The sequence below is a fragment of the Corvus moneduloides genome, chromosome 9, assembly GCF_009650955.1.
Source record: "Corvus moneduloides isolate bCorMon1 chromosome 9, bCorMon1.pri, whole genome shotgun sequence".
NCBI classification, from domain to species: domain Eukaryota; kingdom Metazoa; phylum Chordata; class Aves; order Passeriformes; family Corvidae; genus Corvus; species Corvus moneduloides.
In genome coordinates, this window is record NC_045484.1 from 26,972,898 (window position 1) to 26,992,626 (window position 19,729).

The 19,729-nt window shown below is 40.9% G+C and overlaps 1 long non-coding RNA gene across 1 annotated transcript; it reads left to right on the forward strand.

Annotated features, from left to right (window-relative positions):
* The first annotated feature begins 8,380 nt into the window (after positions 1-8,380).
* LOC116448325 lies at positions 8,381-19,251 on the forward strand. Its single transcript, XR_004241888.1, has 3 exons — positions 8,381-9,096; positions 17,006-17,140; positions 19,177-19,251. It is a non-coding gene; the product is annotated as an uncharacterized LOC116448325 (long non-coding RNA).
* Positions 19,252-19,729: the final 478 nt, after the last annotated feature.

Genomic DNA, 19,729 nt, shown 5'->3' on the forward strand with positions numbered 1-19,729 from the left:
ACCATGAGGATCTCTCCAAGATCCCAGTACCATTTATTTCTGGATCTTCGGAACAGGTGCTGGTTTCTAGTACTCAGTGTGATTATTGCACTTAGCATCCCTTTCCTGTCATTCTGTAGTTCCTGGGTGTTGTCTACAGGTAGAGATAATTGATTCAGATATGTGTGTAGAGTGTGTATAAGATACCTTTGTATGGGAAGAATCTACCTAGGCATCTCTGAAATCCCTAAGTCTATGACCAATATACTGAAATTTAGATTTCACATGTATTATAAACCAGCTACTTGAAAACATTGTTTTAGTCCCCTCCATTATTCCTATGCTTTTTCCAACCCACATCCTTTAGAAAAACTGTTGAAGAGCCTTGCTTTATATGCTGAGAGTACATTTTGATGGCAGTAGCAAAACAGAGTGGTGAAATTGATTAGTGGAAAGAGCGTAAGTACAAAGAGATGCATATAAGCACCTTTTTTGCATCTGATGTTTCAGGATACTAAAGCTGAAGAGTATCTTAGGAAACCACACCTTCCCTTTCCTCCAGGTTAAAAAGAAGGTGGTGGCAAGAGGGTATTAAGGACCATGATTTTTTTTCTTTCCTCCATCAGCAGTGCTGAGCATTTTACCAGCTGGGTCATGCAGTGTGACCTAGAGATTTTGAGGGAAAATGGGTTGTTCAGGCTTTGTTTGGCTGTGAATGAACTTCTGCAGAGGGACAAGGAGTTGGTGGGGCAGCATCCTGGGCCTCCTGAGCCCTCATCCAGGCAAAATCTGTATCTGTTCCAAAAGGGTGTGCAGAAGCACGAGCCAGAGTTTGTCCCCATAAATAGAGGAGTGTGAGCAGCTGGTTTATGAATATGTTATGTTGTCAATTCTCATGTTTACTATAATCTGGATTTCACAATTAACACCTTGCATTGACCTGGTCCTTTGCCATTATTGCTGCCTTTGTTTTCCCTCTTCTCTCACAGTGTGTAGCAGGTGGAAACCCTTCAGGTGTTGATGCAGAGTCAAGAGAGTACTGAAGTGGCTCTGCAATGACTTTCATGGGACCATACTCTGTCTGGGAAAACAGAAAAACCTTGTGGAAACCAAGGCTCAGGTCAGATCCATCCCTGCCCAGAGCTGTGACTTACTCCAGGGAGAGAGTTCCTCTTGTTCCTGGTGAATGACTACTTGTTTCTGCAAACAAACGTAAGGTTGAGGATGTTTCCCTTAATGAATGTACTGAGAAATTGAATCAGAACTTTTGAATCAACCGCAGAAATTTCAGTAAATTGGATCTGCTTTTTTTACAGTGCTGAATCAAAATGTCAAAGCAGCACAACTCAGTTATAGGAGAGGAAATAAAACAACATGCCGAATATCAGCAAGTTATTTCAAATTGCCAATGCCATAACTACCTGTGGGAAATGAGAACAAACAAGGCCAAGATTCAGCCGTGGGAAAATTGGCTCAGAGCAACTTGTTTGCAAAGTTTCAAAACTCAGTTTTGCACCCCATCTGAGCTTTATAGACTGGCTGCACCCTTCAGTTACTGGTTTTGCTAAAGAGATGTTTTAGCTGTAAAGAAGTGAGGCAAAATAGTGGAAGAATCAGTATTTGTGCATTTTTTAAAAAGGTAAAGGAATTTGTTGTTCTTTCAGTCCAGTGTTGGTTTTCGTTTTGTCATTTTAAAAAAAGATCCCAAAATCCTTTCTCCAGAGGAGAAAATAATGCAGCTGGGAAATTTTTCTTTGCATTTTTAAGCAGAGATGATTCCTTATTTTAATGATGTTGAGAGATATGGTGCAGTGACTTCAATGTCACATGAGATTGTATCTGTTTCATATGGCATGAAAAGCCAGAAATTGCAAGTGAAACATGGCTTTATTCATGATGAAGGCAACACATTCAGAATCTCTCCACAACTAACAGGTAACTCCAAGAAATAGATTATGCATTCATGCAATACATGTTTTTTAAAAAATAATAACAGTTTGAGCTACAGCTGGGAAAGCAAGTGCTGTAGTTGTTGGCTCTCATGACTAAGTGTACAGATCACCTCTGAGTAATACGTTTCTTCTAAGGTACAAGTTATTACAGCCTGTAATTTGTGAACATTTTGTATTTTTTATTTTCTCCATTGCCACAGGAAGGCAGCAGCTGGGAAAGCAAAGGTCATGAGGACTGGTTAAATCTTTTGGATAAAAAAATTGTGAAGTGGTAACTTGTCCTGCAGGTCCTCCCCTCTGCCCCTGAGGATGAACATACTGAGCCTGAGCCCAAGCTGCTGGTACAGCTGGTACAACACCACTGTGGTAAAACTGTGGCTTCCTTCAAGCTTTGATGAGTGTTTGGGTTTGTGGTTTTGGCTCTGCCTATTCCCTTTGCTGCTGATTAGCATTTTAATGGGTCACAGTTGGCGTCAAGATGCCTCTAATACGTCACAACTGGAGAGCTTGTTCCACTTGAGGAAAATAATATTCCTTGCAGGTTATCAACAGGCAGTGTTTCATATCTATCAGCTTGGCAACAGCAGGTGATGTGAGGATCCTGAAGAATACTCAGTGGTAGCATGTAATAAAATCAAATAAAGTAATTTTCTAAGTTATTCAGAATATCACAATATCTTAAATAATAATAATAAAAAATAAGTTGTAAAGCACCGAGCAGTCAGTCCGTAGTGTTAGACAAGGGATGTGAAATAATACTTTAACTCACCAGTTAACTGTTAATTATGAGCCAGCCAAAAATGAAACCATCACAAAACATGATGTCCTGTGCAGCTGCTTTTGGGAATAGCATAAGGAAGCATAAGATATCCCAGGACAGAGAAAAATGAAAGTGCAAATTCTGTTTCAGTGATATAACGGGACTAAATTAAATCTCTAAGTTGCTCTTGGGGAATTCAAACACCCACAGAAGGAATTTACTGGCAGATCACTGGGCTGTATCTGAGCAGTACTCAGCATGCATTACTTATCCCACATGATAACATACAGGGAAATGGAAATAGACGGGAGCAACAAGCATGAACAGTAGCAAAAGATGGAGTTAGAAAGGACTCGGAGAACAGAAGGCCTGTAGAAGGCGTTGTTCTGTCTGGTCATTTACACTACAGATAAAATGTTTGAATTTGTCTGGCTATGTCCTGTCAAGGACACTGGGCAATAGACAGCAATGTCCAGCTTCATCACAACCTGCAAAAAGTCTGTGGCTCAGGCTTGTTTGGGCAAAACTGTGAGGTGCAATGCCAAGGATAGACTGTTTTCCTGTGTTGTTTGAAAAGCCCACAAAGAAAGAGGAAAGGAAGGACCAGGTAAGACAAAGCCATTCTCCACCCAGGGCTTACTGATCCAGAGGGGATGCAGATATGCTGCTGTAGCAAAGAATTCAGTGATGTTGTTTTCATGTTTTCTTCTGCAGCTGCCAGAATTCAGGCTGCCCTGCTCAGCAGTGCTGCAGAACAGTCACCCTGTGACTCTCTGGAATGGTAGGTCACCCAGGAGCATGACACTGGCAGGTGCTCACATCCAGACCTTTACACACTCCTGTACTTTTTCTAGTGTCAGCAGAGATGTGAGAGAAAGATTTTTGGGAAAGTTATTTTCAGCCTTCCAGATTTCAAATTCTTCTTGTTCCTGCCTCAGGAGAAAACGGTGTTTGTGCAGGTTTCAAGTCTCACAGTGTAAGATGATTCAGGGAAAAGTATTTGAAGTTTTGGCTTCTGGGTCCTACGTCCCCTAACATTTGCACTGTTCCAATTTGTTCTTCTCTTTCAGGAACACTGTGTTCAGTTCAGTACCTAAAACTCTGGGGTTTGGCTGGAAAATATTAGACTAAACCCTGGTAACTTTCAGAATCTAAGATCATCTGAATATTTATAAGGTATGTCTTGAAACAGGTTTGGAATATAAATATTTTAACAAAAGTTTGTGTAACACATAGCCTTTCCAGTCTAAGGACTAGGAAAAGTAGAATCCTCCAGTATTAAAGACACATGACAGCCTTTTATAGAATAAATCTTTAGGAGGCAGGAATGCTACACATGCTTAAGAAAGAAATGGAAGGAAACACCCAGAAGCCCACATTTCTCTGGCAGTTAAGGAGCAGACTTCACATATCATTAAGCATAAATTGAGCCTGACAATTAGATCCGTGGTTACCCCTTATTTTGTGCTAATGAGAAACATAAGTTAAAAAACCCCCAGTATTTCTTAATGAAGCAAAAATATCATCACAATCTTTGTTGCTTATTTAAGCACAAGGAAATACAGTAGTTTCATGGTGCAGTTACATTATTAGAGACAATTTAAATGTAATTTTATTTCTCAATAGAACATAATTAATACGTATCTAATATACCAAGAATGTTGTTGGATATTGTACTAATTTCATGTGAATATAGACTTTTGTGACACTGCTGTCACAGGTGCTGCTTTGAGGGGAGGCAGTTGCTCTTCAGCAGCCAAGGCCCTGTAGCTGCAGGTTCCACTTTTCCTCTGTTGATTCCCTTTCTGCTGCATCCCTGCAGATGCTATCTATAAAGCTGGATCTCTCAGGAAAGATCAATAAGCAAGTCACCAGTGCATTAGGCAGGGTGGTGTGACAAGAGAGAGCTGCTCTTCCCCACACAGCAGCACCCATCTCCAGCCAGTCACAGATTTGCTGTCAAGCGTGAGAAGGAGAGAACTAAACCCTCAATAAATTTGTTCAGACATTTTTATTTTCTGTGTACTGGGGCTGAACAAAATACTTAAGGACTTCCAGGCAAGCATTGCATGCCCCAGCCAAAGTAATTTCCTCCCTTTTCCATAGCATTTTCAGCAGCAAAAAGTAATGAGAAATTCTTGTCTACTGTGATTTTCAACCACATCTATTCAGTCTTCCAGAACTGAATGGTTTAGCTGGATGCTGGGATATCAGAGTAAAAGTCTCTTCATCCATCCGTGCTCTGAGACCAGCCACAGTGGGCTTCTGCTTCCATTGGGACCTCCTGTAATATCCATCAAACATTTTTCAAGACTGTGTTTAAACTCCTTGGAAAGTACACACTTGACTCACCCCTGGACGATGCTGTGTGAGTCAAGAGAGCTTTTATCAGGTCAGAGCTAAAAGCAAAAGGTGCCTGATGCTGCCCTCGCACACACTGATGAAATTGAGTCTTTCAGAGCCCCTGGTGTGAATGGCTCCAGCCAATATCAGAATTAGGTCTTGAGTCTTAACTACATATTGTGGTCCTTCTAAATTAGTCAGTTTTCTGTCTTGTGTGCTTTATTTTCTCAAATAAATTGTAGCATGCACTGTGGGTATGCATCAAAGTTTGGGCCAGAATGTTTACTCTGTTGTGCTTGGTCCTACATAGCCACTTTCCCCACACTTCTTTTTCCAGCTCTTTGAGTAGACAGAGAAAGGTCTGTAGGTTTTTTACAAATCCACTGAGCTAAGATTTTTTGGGGAGAGGGAAAACAGAGTTACTTGAAGTACTTTTATAAAAAGGAATAGTATTTTTGTCACCAATGTTTGATTTGTCTACCACTGTTGCAGACCCAAAGTCCCATAATTTACAGGGAATGTAGAGTTACATTTTTCATTTTTTCATTGTGTCATATTTTCATTCAAAACCTCCTATTCATCCAAGGACATCCTAAGTACCTCGTTGAAACTTGAAAGCACCTAAGTGAACATGCAGCAGGAGAGGTCTGCTGTGATATCCACGGTATGCAGGTGTTTCACTGCAGTTGACTTGGGTGGCATTAGCACTGAGATGCCTTGAGACAGCCTTAGGTGCTTACCTGCGTCCTTCCTGCCTCAAGGACTTCTTCAAAAACTCATCATGGGAAATCAGGGGAAGATAAAGTTCCTCTAGAAGCTTGAAAAACAGAATGTGAACACTTCTTTTCAAAGCTGCTTTGGTTGTTTTTCTGTGGCCCAGACTCCTCGGTTTCAACCAGGAGTGAGTGGCTGTAGATGTGCTGCGGTGGTAACGTTTAGTAGTCAAGTACTGTCTGTTCCAAATTGCTTTGCTCCTGAACCCAGTTATGGTTGCTAAGTGACAAAAACCTAATTGTCTTTCATGACTTTGACTAAGCCAAGCATTTAAAAGCAAGAAAGTGAAGTGCTAAGGACAATGCAGCTCTCCTGCTGTCCTTATAACAAAGGCAGGGTTTGGACTGATCTGTTTTCCAGGGCAGACAAAGGTGTTTGTTTGCTGTTCTTCTCCACTGACTTTATTATTCCCGAAAGTATTGTAGAGAATTACATTAATTTCTATGGTAATTGTAACACGAAGCAATTACTATCAGCAAACAGCAATTACTTCACCTTCCCAAATTTGTTTGTGGCCACACCTGGCCTTAATCCTAGATTTATAACAAACATTTTTTCTGGAAATTAAAAAAGGAAAGATATTGCATGCTCTTTCATGGGGAGGGTGTGCAAATCTGCAGGTTAGGGATCTTATCCACAGTCAAACACCAAGGATATAAACAGATACTTAAAAATCTCATTACTTTTGTAAGCATCTCATGTAATCACCTCATCAGGGCTGGCTTAGGACTGCTTTTAATTGTGATTGGTAGCTTGCTGTAGACAAAAATATAAAATACTTGTGAAAAGGGAGTGAAGTAAAGTAAAAGCTGGAACCAACTTGGTTCCACTTAAAATAATCCATATTGTTGTTCTTACTTTTCTATCTAAGGACTTTAAAGAAGGCATCTATGTGAATATAGATTTAGAAGATATTAGGATAAAAAACATCACAGGGCATGTGTTTGCTGTGTTAACATATGATTGTTACTAGGCAAACTGATGAAATACTGTGGCATTAACAGTACTAAAGTGTTATTGAATGCCTCACAAAGGCATTAAATTATATCTAAAGATCAAATTCTGTAAGTTAATTATGTGTATAATTGTTCTCCCCTGTGTTTCTTCTGTTTTTTAAGCAATGCCTCTTACCCAGTAGTACTTCACAAACTGGTTTGGCTTTTTTAATCCTCTGTTCCTGACCCAGGTTAAAAACTTTGGTTGATAAACAGCTCCAGTGGTGTTTGCTATTCAAAGCAGCATTCCTCAACATCACTAATATTCATTAAACCCGTCAGAATGAGAACCCCCCAAACTACTAATAACCAAGGTGCTCTGCTGTTCACATAAGTAAACTGAAAAATGTTTAGTCCTTGGTTTTACTTGGAAAGATGGCATCTTCTGCTCTGTTTGTGCTATTCAGTGCAAGGCCAGCCCTGGAAAATACCCAGGGGCACATTAGCAGGGGATTTTGCCTGGCCAGGATGAAGGTGGAAGTGGAGGATCGATAAGAATCGATGCCCCGTTTCCCACCTATCTTCCACGTTTAGAAGTGTTCTCCAAGGACTCCAGAGCAGTACAATCCATAGCTGAGGGCTGGAGTCAGCACAGCAGGCTAAGGAAAATGAAAGGAAGCTCCCACTAAGTGGGCTCACTAAAATTTTCCGTATACATGTGGTCCCCCAGGTTTAGTTTGCCATGGCAAAAGTACATCCCAAATCCGTAAGATTTATTTCATCCTTGTAGCAACTCTATTTTCTCTGGAGACAGATCTCTACAGTGTTAAAGAATGTTGATATTTTCCAGTGCTCCTTATTTCTAGTGTAATGATTTATGGTCCTGGGCCTGATAGGCAGAATAAGTAGATTCCCTGGGGGTTTTCTTGATGGGAACATTTGCCAAGCCCTGAGCAGCACAACTCATAACAGCGCATTAAGGCCATATTTGCTTTTAATCTCTGCTTCACTCCGTGTGTGCTTTGGCAATTTGGAGGAATAATTGATGTTACCTTGAATCCTATGGTCTGCCTACACTTTTTTATGAGCAGATGTGATCTCACTCTGTGCTTGCTACGAAAATACCATCTCCAAACAACACGTTACCACAGCCCTGAGTCTGTGCTGATATCTGCATTTGCTCAGCTTCAGGACTGGGCTGTATAGCTCACAGCCAGCCTGAAACACAGGCTGGGAGAGCTCAGGAGAGAGCAGGAGAAGAGAAAAGAAAGGTGAACTAGTCTTCAAGAAGTTCAAGTAAGGTTTATAACACAGATTGTAGCCTACTTCTCCATCAGACCATGTGAATTAAGCACTTTGCTTTATCTCCAGATACCTGGATGTAATTAAGAATCTTGCTTAGTGTGAATTAATGTGATTGGAATCAGAATTTTGCTTGCTACGTGCTTTCTTTAAATGAAATATAACCTAATTATGCATACCAATTATCAAGGAAAGTTTATCATAATTCCCCCAGCACAATTCCAGAATATATAGTCCCAATGGCTGTGTTTGGGATAGTACAATGCTGCCAGTTTGAACACCATGTGATTTTTAAGTGATGCAAAAAGTATGTGAACTGCCATTGTACACATCTTGTCTTCCAATACCCAGTTTTCAAATAGCAGTTCAGTTTTCCAGCTTTATTTATGTGGCTCAGAAGGGCAAAGAACTGAACTAAAACAGTTTTTCCAGAAAAGACATTTCATTAAAACCTGACATTCAGCCACTAAAGAATTCCCCAGTGGCCAAATAAAAACTGGAGAGTGCTGAGGGATATTAATGATGTGCTAAGCCATATCTGCCTTTGCCTTCCAAATTAGAAACAATCAGAATTAGCAGAGAAAAAAATTGCTTCAGTCAAATCAAATTTTAAGAGATACAAAATTATTGTAGAGTGAGGTAAATTCATGGGGAATGTGAAGGGCAGCTGGAAATGTGAATTAATCAGCAGTATGGATACGGAGATCATGAAAGCCATATTGTTCAACAAAATTGTAACAATGTTGTTTTATTCTTCTTCCCAGACAATTAAAAAATTGGATTGTCTGTCTATTTTACCACTGAGTACAAAGCTGAAAGACCTATTCTGATGTGCCAGAGGATTACAAGAGAAGGCATCCAAGTGTACAGCCTGGGCACTGCCACTGCCTTATGCACACTGACCACAGAGAGCTGCTCTCCTGTTGCCTCCCTCAATACACTGGGCCACTGGCTCTTGGCACCTAAATTCTCCATGTTTGCTTGGATTTTTGATGAACATTGTAGTCTTCATCATCAGGATGAAATAAAGAACTTGAAACACAAATAATGGGTAAGCTACTGTATCTGGTATTTCAGAGTGAGACAGAGAGTAGGCTACTTTATTCCTGAATTTATAAAAGCAGCTCTAATTAACAGGATTTTAATGGATCTGCCAGATTATGTACAGACCATGTGCAGTCCTCCTATGGAACTGGCCCAGTACCATCCAAAGGGAAAGACAGAGCTGTTGCAAGTTATGCTCAAAATGGGACCATCTTTTTTTGTAATGTTGGGCATAACATTCTTATCCAGAGGCACAAGAAGGCTTGTGATGGTGGATGACTACATCCACTGGAACGAACATCTGACTGATCCTTTCAGATAAACCAGAGTCTTACTGGAAGAAGAAAGCATATCGTTTCAGTAGCCAAACAGTATAAATTATAATAAATTATAATAAATTATCCTTTGAACAAGCTACTGATCCTCAATGTGTATACGTACATTTTGGGAATATGGGAATTTTAAAAATGCTTCCTAAGTGTATATCAAGACTCCACCAAAGTGCTTTCATCTTCATTTTATGCGATGCAAATTTAATTCTCTTTTGCTACTCATATTCCCAGTTTAAGTGAATCAAAAAACAACTTAGACTTTTTAAAATGATAGTATTAGCATGAAGAACAATAGACATCTTTCTTCTGGAATTATGGGAAAGCTGCAACAAAAATTTCTTTAAAGAAAAGCCATAAATGCCATTAATCTAAATTACCAGGGAGCAGATTCAGAGGCTAGCTGACAAATCCTTTGTTGTTATAAAATAAAGCATCCTTTTATGCAAATGAGCATCAGTGGTACTCGGATAGGTAAGGACACATTAAGAAGCTTAGGATCCAAGTTCACTATTCCAGTTTCCTTAGCATGATTTCTGTGACTTTTAGTTATTTCATCCTGTCCATGTGGTAACTTCATTATACATTTCTGGTCCCAGTCTCTTCCAGGTCCCCTTGTCTCACCACCTTCTTTTGACATTAGGCTTGCACCAGCCATGGTACTTAAGCAGCGTATCTTCTCTCCCTCCCTCCCATCACAGCCCATGGGCTTCTAGCACCACTCACCTGTGCTCCTATAAGGTGGAATCATACACTGTTCAAGATTTAAAAAAATTAAATATGAACTAAGCTAGTTTTCAGTTTACATCAGCCATAATCCCCCACCCAGTCCATTCCTCCTAACCCAAACCCTGCTGTACAAGCAAAATAGGTACAAGACAGAAAATATGTGTAAAAGGCAGTGTTTCTCCCAGCATCAGGTGTGGACTATAATACATGGCTTTCCATTCAGGATTCCTCTGAGAGTCCTGCAAGGCTACTGCAGTTAACAACTGCTGCTACAATTAGTCTCTCAATTTTAAAAGAGTAGTGTTTTTCTCCTTCATTGCTAGTTGGTGGAAATGGTGTTAATTGATAGTCCTGCAGTCTGCAGTTCTAGTTAAGGATTGCTATGGATTGTCACAGGAGCAGAGCGCTGGACAGGAGTAGGGTTTGGTCTGTTTCTCTTGTTAAAAGCAAAAGCCAGTCAAGAGAAAAAACAGCCCAACATGAGTTTTATACTGCAGTGTAGACTGGTGGAGCAGGAGATGTTCTTTCAGACTAGTAATCGAGGAAGGGCAAGGACAAAGGTAAACTTCTTGGCAGCATGCCTGTGCATAGTTCAGTATCCATTTCAAACATCAGGACTGCTGAATTCAGTATTGCTGAATTTCCATCCTGAACCCATGCAAAGGTTTAGTTCAGTCCAGCAGATACCTCAGCCTGCCCACTGCCAGGTGCTTTGCAGAAAGAAGCCTAAACAAAACAGTACTAGAGGGCTAGGGAAGAATAACCATGTGCCAATGAATGGGGGAAGGAAGTTTCTTTAATCTTCCTGGATTTTTCCTGAAAGCAAGAGTTCTTGCATATGTCTTGTAAAACCAAGCAGATCTTCTAAAAGCAAAGCAAACCAGATACAGCTGCAAAGGGTACATTTGCCTCACTTTTTAGCAATCTAAATATTAACTGAATTCAGCTATTTTTCCTCACTTCTCCTGTAGCCAGTGGAAATAATAGACAGCAACCAGCACCTGGCTATTCCTACTGGCCCAGGAGAGAGGTTCCACCCTGCAGCAACATATGTTCCTGCTATTTGCTGTTGGAAGGGATGCAGCTGGCTGTCTTGGAGTAGAGATCAGCCTTTCAGATATTTATAGGCAGGAGAGAGGGATCCCGAATGGCAAGACTGTGTGAAAAGCAGAGAGATCCTTAAAGAGTTTTGTCCATCTCTCACAGTTTCCACAAATGTTCATGGAAAATATCAACTGCAGATAACTCATAGTTTGATTAATAAACTGTATTTATCCTACCTCAGCAGAAAACAGAGAAGCAGATATTCATTGATACTGACACAAGTAAGAGAGGATCCAAAATTTCCCATTATGAAAGCTGCTGGTAGCTTTGCCTCAGGATGCTCTCTTTGCTCCTACAGTTCTCCAACAAATCCTCTAACATTTGCAGAGTACCAGGATGGAGGTGAGTCTGGTACATGAGCCCATCTCTAACTGAGAGTAGCAGGGTGGAGGCATTTAATATTTAGTCATAAGTAGGGTGTGACATCCTAGCAGAGCTGTGGATGGCACCCCTGCATAGAATTACAGAACCATTTAGGTTGGAAAAGACCTTTACGGTCATCAAATCCAACCACTGACCCAACACTGCCAAGTCCACCCCTAAACCATGTCCCTAAGTGCAACATCTGCTCATCTTTCATGAAAATCTATTGATGAGGAGTTGATTCAGACATTGCATTGATTAAACTAGTCTGAATGGAAGAAATGCACTAAACTATTTATTCATTTCTGAAACACATGCTATAGGGGAAAAAACCAAAAAACCAACAACAAATAAGAGAACCAGCTAATTTTCTTAGAACATGAAAAGTAAAGACAAACTTGCTTGATTGCCTATTCCTGTGAAGTGTCTCTCTTCTTATCTGGAAATGGTTTGAACATGTCAGGAGTTTAGGATGCTTTAAGGAGTGGCTAGGAAATGCAAAGAGTGTGTAAAAAGTAGTGTAATGATCTGCTTGAACAAGGAATATTTTGTTTTCTGACAGAGATTCTGCTCTGAGTTTGATGAGAGCAAAGCTGTCCTCCTTCACTGGGTTTCTTTTACTAGCTCTTATCCATGGCAAATGGACATTTTAATTTATAGCTGCATATTACACTTATTCTTACACACCATTTGCAGTTTTCAGTGCTTCTCATTGGCAATTATTTCTCTTGAAAGGAAAAGATCGAGCAAATTAGTGGACGGCATTCACCATGAATCCTTCCTTCTTTTCCTTTAGGATATTCCTGAAGTGCAAATGCTGAGAACAAGAAATGGTTTAATACTGTTTAAATAGCTGTCTGTGTCAGGGTTAATTAGATTCCATCAGGTAGCCATATATTCCTAGAGAGAAAATTTTTGAGTAAAGACATCTGGCTTGGATTTTGGAGGACAAAGACAAGTAATATCACAGAATAAAAAATTGGTAGCTGATGTGGGCTTCCTTCCCAGCCATATTTGATTCTTGCATTTAAAATGCATTGAGTTTGTCTTTTCTGAAGGCTGAATTCTGACTTGAAGCACAATGTGAGCCAGATTCCTTACGTCAGAGACTGGGTTTGAATGAGGTGGGGGGATCAGCATCCATTGTATAGTTTGTGGACCCTGACTGAAACTATCACTTTGTCTTGAACAATTCAAGATTTGAAGCAAGCAAATTATTTTCTAAAGCCCAGGATGAAAATGGGTCATGGGTTTAGCACAAAGCCTAATCTCAAAGAGGCAGCATCGTGAACAAGGGTAATCACGCTGCGATGAAATCTGAGCTGATGGGGCAGGTTATCTCTGCAAAACCTTGCTGCTCTGAACAACATGGTCACCTTAGCTCTGCAGGCCAGCATCTCTTCCTCTCAGATGATGTAATTCCATCATAATCCGAAATCCTGGTGTTGTATAACAGCATAATTGCATGCAGGAGGGAGCAGAGGGGCTGTCAATTTGAGACAGGGAGTGCAGCACTCATGGGACTCAAGCAAGAGCAGGCCTGGGAAGGCACCTTGGCTGTTCTCAGCCCTTCTCAAGCTTCTCTTCTTCACTGTGGGGGAAGAAGATATGTTTTCCATGTGGGACAGGAGATAAAACAGAGAAAGGAATCATATCATAGAATCACAGATTCTTTAGGTTGGAAAGGACTTTAAGGATCATTTCATTCCACCCCCTGCTATGGGCAGGGACACCTTCCGCTATCCCAGGTTGCTCCAAGGCCCATCCTGCCCAGCCTTGGACATTCCAGGGATGGGGCAGCCACAGCTTCTCTGGGCAACCTGTGCCAGGGCCTCACCACCCTCACAGGGAAGAATTTATTCCTAATATCTAATCTAAATCTGCCTATTATTTAAAGCCTTCCTGGAGAGTCCGTGTGTGCATGTACAGGCACATTATATTTCAAGAATACTCCCACTGACACATCCTTCCTTAGCATTGAGATGTCCCATCTTGGCATGTCCAAAGAGCGAATGTTTTATGCAGGATGAGCTCTTCACTGAGACCTTGAAATACTCAAAACTGTAGGCTGAAGGTGAATGAGGAGGAGTCTTAGGCTTTACTACAGTGGGAAGTAAAATACTCTAGCTTAGTCAAACAGGGCCTCTGTCTGGCCAACTGCAAGGCCAAATCTATAAATTCCAGGTGATGTGAGAAGTTGTTTTTCTTCCGTAATATTTATTCCTTCCCTGGTTGCACACTTTTAATCAGTTTGTTAGGAAAATGCTCCTTGACCAACAAAACACTGCTGAACTGGTATGTTTTAGCATCCTTCAGTGACAAGAATTGCCATTTTGCAAGTCACCCACCAGAGTCATCCTGGGAGGAAGCAGCTTTAGCTGGAGGTTGGAAGAGTGAGACAGGAGGCTGTTGTGATGTAGAGGGATGCAGGAAGAGCTACTCAGTAGTTACGGAGGGATTAGTCTCTTGAGTAAACCCAGTCTTAAATGGCTGTGGGACTTCCATGGAAGGGCACTTCAACTCCCACCTGCATAAGCAGGAAAAAAGTCACCTCTCCTTGACTGAAGGTCATGTCCAGCAGAATGTTATTATCAAGTTCTTATTTCTGGAAAAGAAAAGCAAATTGGATTTCACAACTCAATTTTAGTCTGATGCATGCCTTCCAAAACTAGGGAAAAACAATCCCAAACTAAGGATTTCAATTACAAGAACCTCTGCAAATTCTCGTTTTCCCTTTGCACCTTTGCTCCCAAACCCAGCTGAGCACTGATAGATCATTCAGACGGTGTCTGTGATTCTGGCCCTGCAACGTTTTGAAGAGAAGTGCAGCAATTTTCTATGTCAGACTGTGATGCAGTACAAAAAGGCTATTTCTGTAAGATTATTTCAGCTGAAGTACTTGTGCACTGCTCATGCAGCCTCAGCTAGAAAATCATGCCACATCATGGAAAGTTTCTAAGTGAAGGCAAACTGTTCTAAAGGCAAACACCAAGGTGTTTTGGACAGGTGTGGCAATAAAACCACCAGCTGTGCTTGGAGACAGATCAGATGGAAACACTCTGAGATGGACAAATGAGAAATCGTGATAGTGTTGGGACTAATCCAAATTCCGGCATCAAAAACCTGTGGAAATGGGGATTGACTACTATAGTAGTTGCAAAGGAGGAACCAGTTCCTTATGAGTTGTGCTTTGGAAAACACACATATAGTAATAAGCACAGGAAATAAATGAGGTCTGGAAAGAAGCACTGAGGGAGGTTTCCAGGTTTTAGAATGCAAAACCTACTTGCTGCCTCAGTTGGATGAGTACATGCAGCATATTTAATCTGAAAATATTCCCAGAACTTCTTTGCTGCAGACAGAATTTGCTCAAATGAGTAAAGAAATACATTTAATTCTTTGAATCTCAAAGGTTTGTTTTGTTTGCCGCAGATGTCACCCACAGCAAACATTTTAAATTAATGGCTCTCTAGCAGTGATGTTACCTTTCTCACTTGCCTGACTTTGAGGACAGCTAATTTCTGTGTTTATCTGTTCTACTTGGGATGCACATGATGTGCTAATGAAGAGAGAGAGAACAATAATGTTGCTCAGCACTTATACAACATTCATTCCATTTTACTGCATAAATATTAATTGTGAATCTTCACAAAAGCCCCCAGGAATAGATTAATACTATTATCTTTCTATTTAGGGAAATAGAAGCAGAGGTGAAAGACTATGAAAAGGAAACAGAAGTGCACAGATGTACTTTTCTAAGCTTTTTATAGTTTATGAAAGAGACCTGTAGATGTTGTTTATAAATCTGATTACAGCTTATATTAAGGTGTTATAGGAATAGTAAATCTTGCCTTCCTCCCTCTTTCCTGGGAACCTGACAAACGAGGACCAGAAACATCCTTAGAATGTAACCAAAAGATGAGAAAGTTACACTATCAGGGAGGATTTTTCTTCCAAATATTTTATTTCAACAGTCACTGAAGATAGTAGAGACTTGGAAACAATGAATAAAAGTCACTTATCCCAGTTTGGCACCACTTCCCTGCCAGGCTGCTTTCTCCAGCGGTAATAAATCCTCCATGCCCTGCCCTGCTGCAGTGATGTCTGGGCTGCTTTTGTGTCACTGCAGGTCCCCACACCACAGTCCTTGCACCTGTCTCTTGAACCTAAAATGGACAAGAAAAAGGACACCTTGTTTTGGACAGATGATAAGCACAGGCTGTTCTATCATCCAGCTTATGAAAAGCTCTCCAGGACTTCTTCAGTAACATTGAATATATTTAGTTCCAAAGAGCAGAAATTAATCTCTTCAACAATTAAGGCACTTGATTCTATGATAGCATTACTATCCTTGAAGAAACACAATGCATTAATGGTTTTTACTGTTTGTATTCCTTGAAAGATGCATTTGTCCTTTCAAAACAGACATTACGTTCTCAAAATCCATTTCCAATTGAAAAGCCTCCCACTGCCTCCATGCAGGTGTGGATGTTTTCTGATTACTGCTAATCAAACTTCAGGGTTGCTGCTTCTCCCATGCAAGGGAGAGCAGGATAAACTCATGTTAATGAAACAGAGGAAGCAATGTTAGTCTCAGGAATTAAAACAGATGGGTTTACTCTGACTTCCATTGAGTTTGCAGAGAGGGAGAAAACATTAATTTTAGATAGAACATGTTCAGTTAGATGCAATGTCTTTATGTAGAGAGTATATAATGAAAAATGTGTTTGTATCCTTCAGGATGGCTACTCTGCAAGCTGAGGTATGAATGTCCCCACATCAGTTTGCCTCCTCATTGTGTGAAGGGGGGTGCTGCAGCATTTTGTGGCTTAGCTTGTGAATAGCACTTGGGGCCAAAACTGCAGCACAGAAAGGCCAGGACAGGAGGCCAGAGAAACTTGATGAGTCCTGGCTTTGCACAGCAAGGCAGCGCCCAGCTTGCAGCTCTCCAGATGCTTTGTCAGCACACCTGTGTAGGGGTGAGCCTGCGTGTTTTGTCAAAGCATAGGCTTAAACATTTCAGTGGTTTATCAAAACCAGAGCTAAAGACACACTAAAGAAAACAAAGCACAGACTTTTTAGTTAGTTATGCTTGGTTTTAACAAGTTTTTCAGGATTTTCTTCCAAAGTACCACAAGCTATAAGGTAACTTAAAATTTCCAAAGCTGAAAGTGATGCTGAGGACCCTGCCCTCTGCTTCGAACATCAATTCATGTTTGTACTCCAGGTTCATTGGAGTAGCGTCCTGAGTACAGAAGATTTTCCTCCCCAGAGTCTTTTCTCTGAGCTACCAGAAAATGTACAAGTAGTACTTTGACATCATAGGTAGAGCTGACTTCTTCAAATCTTCTTTGTGTTCCTTAGTTAACACATTTCTGCTTTTCTCTTCAGGACTGCCATAGGTACTTTATAGACCACATACTGTGAGAAGCAGTGGTTGTGCTGACACCTTTGTAGAGGTGTGGCTTCCAGCTTGTTGTGAACTTGGCAGTGAGTCTCTGCTGGTGGTTTTGCTGCCCGTATTAGGTAAGTGCTTTTTCTCAGTTCTTGTTCCTCACTCCACCTACTGTCTGGTACTCCTGCTGCTGCAGACATTTAATGTGCATAATGCAATGTGTGACCAGAGCCACCTGGAAAGTTCCTTCAGTAACAAAATGTAACATGTTCTCATGTAGCTGTTGCAGCAAATGTTGCAGTTAATTTCTTTTAGTGGATTTTGCCACTCTATGATGAGCAGTTGTTTGGGGCAGACTGCAGCTATGCAAATGTGCACTCCCTGGCCTAGTAGAGCCAGGGTAGTGTGTGACTCCTGTTATGTCTGTTGCCTCCTTTGAAAGAATTTTTGCTCTGAACAGCTTAATTCTTTGAACTTTTTGCTTCCTGAAGGAAAACAGTGAAATTACTTCAAGTGGCATCCCAATAAATTTTCATTTCGGTAAATTAAACCACAAGTGATTACAAGACAGAGAGGCTGCTAGTGACTCAGGCTGTTTCTTTCGATTTTTTTTTTTAAATTATTATTTTATTTTAACAAGGACACCTGCAAAAAGCACTGCAAATTGTTCATTTGACCCAAACAGGCCCCATTCAATCTCCTGGCAAGCAGAGGAAACACAAACCTCCTCAATGCAATTTTGTTTTCTTAAGTAAGCAAATGCAAAGTGTACTCTGTCAGTATGGGCAAACTGAACCTTGCTGCATCTTCTGGTTATTCACAGGAAAAAACCTTTCTAAACCTTTCTCTTTTTTGCAAACCTCCACGTACTTTTGGGAAAAGTGCCTTCCCAGCAGGGCCTGGTAATTGGCTGTGAGTTTCCAGGAGTCAGTAAAAGTATGTGGGTTGGGCTGATCTCTTGTATGAACCCATCAGTTTTTGACAGAGAGGCTTAAGGCAGAGACTAGAACATATTAAAAAACTGTGGGATCCTAGCAAGTATGAAGAATATTGTTGTCTCATCAATTTGCTTTTTAATGGAGATTGCTCCCTCTAATATATGTGAACATATTGATTACTCTTTTGAGTCAATGCTAAAATGTGTTTCTGAAGCTTTGCTTTTCATTAGGCCGCATTTGTTACCGGCACCAATAAATCATAACCTTGAGCTAAATGGCAACAGTGGTCTGTTACCCACTGATGTTCCCACTGGGGCTGTTGGTCTTTTACATCCACAGGGATCAGCTCATGGTCAGAGATGCTCCCTAAAAGCACTGCTGTACTTGGGAGGCCCATGCCAAGGGCGTTAGGAGGTACAGAGATCCTGGCAATCCTTCCTAGTGTTCGCTGGAGCTACCAAGCCAGCAGTTGGAATTTGGAATTGTGAGCTCCAAGACTTGAGGGATGCAGTGAATATTAATTCTGCTACATATACTACTGAAGCCTTTCTGGGGAAGGTGATAAGGCAGTCCTGACCTGATAAGGGCAGCTCAGAGTTTTAATGCAAAAAGGAAATGGCAGACTGTGCAAATGTGATCTGGTGTTTTATTCCATGCAAATCTAAGAGAACTGTTCAGAGAAAGTGGTTTGAGGCCTTCTGCTAAATGAGGTGCTTGAAAGAATATGAGCTGAGTCCTTGGGTCAACCAGGAGCCTTTTTACTGAGCTGGGTGGGTGGGTGAGTTCTGTTTTCACATGGTCTTCACTGGGTTTCCTCTGATTTCCTTTGTCTGAAATGGGAATTTTTGGCTGAAATAATGACCTGTGGACCAACCTTTGCAAAGGACAATGTATCTTTCTATATTGCTTCTCATCAAACAAACCTTCAGAGGCACATTTACCAGATTAGGACTGGAAAACCATGTCAGGCTGCTTATTCAGATCAACAATTTTGGCTTTTTAGCTTTGCTTCCCAGGGAGGTGACAGAGCAGGGCTGTCTGTGCCAGCCATGGCCAGGCTGCCTTGGATTCTCTTTCCTGGGGAACTGGACCACAGCCATTGGAGAGCTTCCATTTTTCAGTAAAAGTATTTTTAATAAAATCAGGATTTAGTGCACATTATAGCGCCTCTACTAGGACAGAAGCTGGGAGCAGCAGGTTTCCACTATTTGCCTTTCCTCTAATTCCAGGTACTATTCCTCTGGCTGGGACTTCTGATCCAATCTTAGTACTGGCATGAAAATAGCAGCATATCTCATGGCAGGTAAATCTCTTATCAATAAATAAAGCAGTTCATTTCTAGCATATTCCTGAAATGACAGCACTAACAGTAAAACCTGAAGAGCAGTTACACTTTGACACAGTTGAAAGATCAATCTGGGGTAATCCTCATCACTGGTACAAGAAGCTACTCTCATTTATTCTGCCTCTCTCATTTCAATGAACTGCATTTTTACACCTACCCTTTGCTAGTTATCTTTTCTGATGCTGAAGAATCATATCTTGTCTGTACCTCCCAGAGTGCTGAAAGGACTCTTGTTCTTCACCTGGTTGTAAACAATACCCTACTGCAGTCAGCTTGAACTAAGTAAGTACTGGAGGGCCTAAGGAAGCCTTAGAGTGCCAGGGCTCCTGCTTCTGTGCTGCTGGGTTGTTCTTGTTTGCTTGCATATTGTTCTTTTACTACATTGTATTTGTGGTGGTTGAGGAAATCATAAGTTCTGTGCTGGAAAGTTTAGTAAA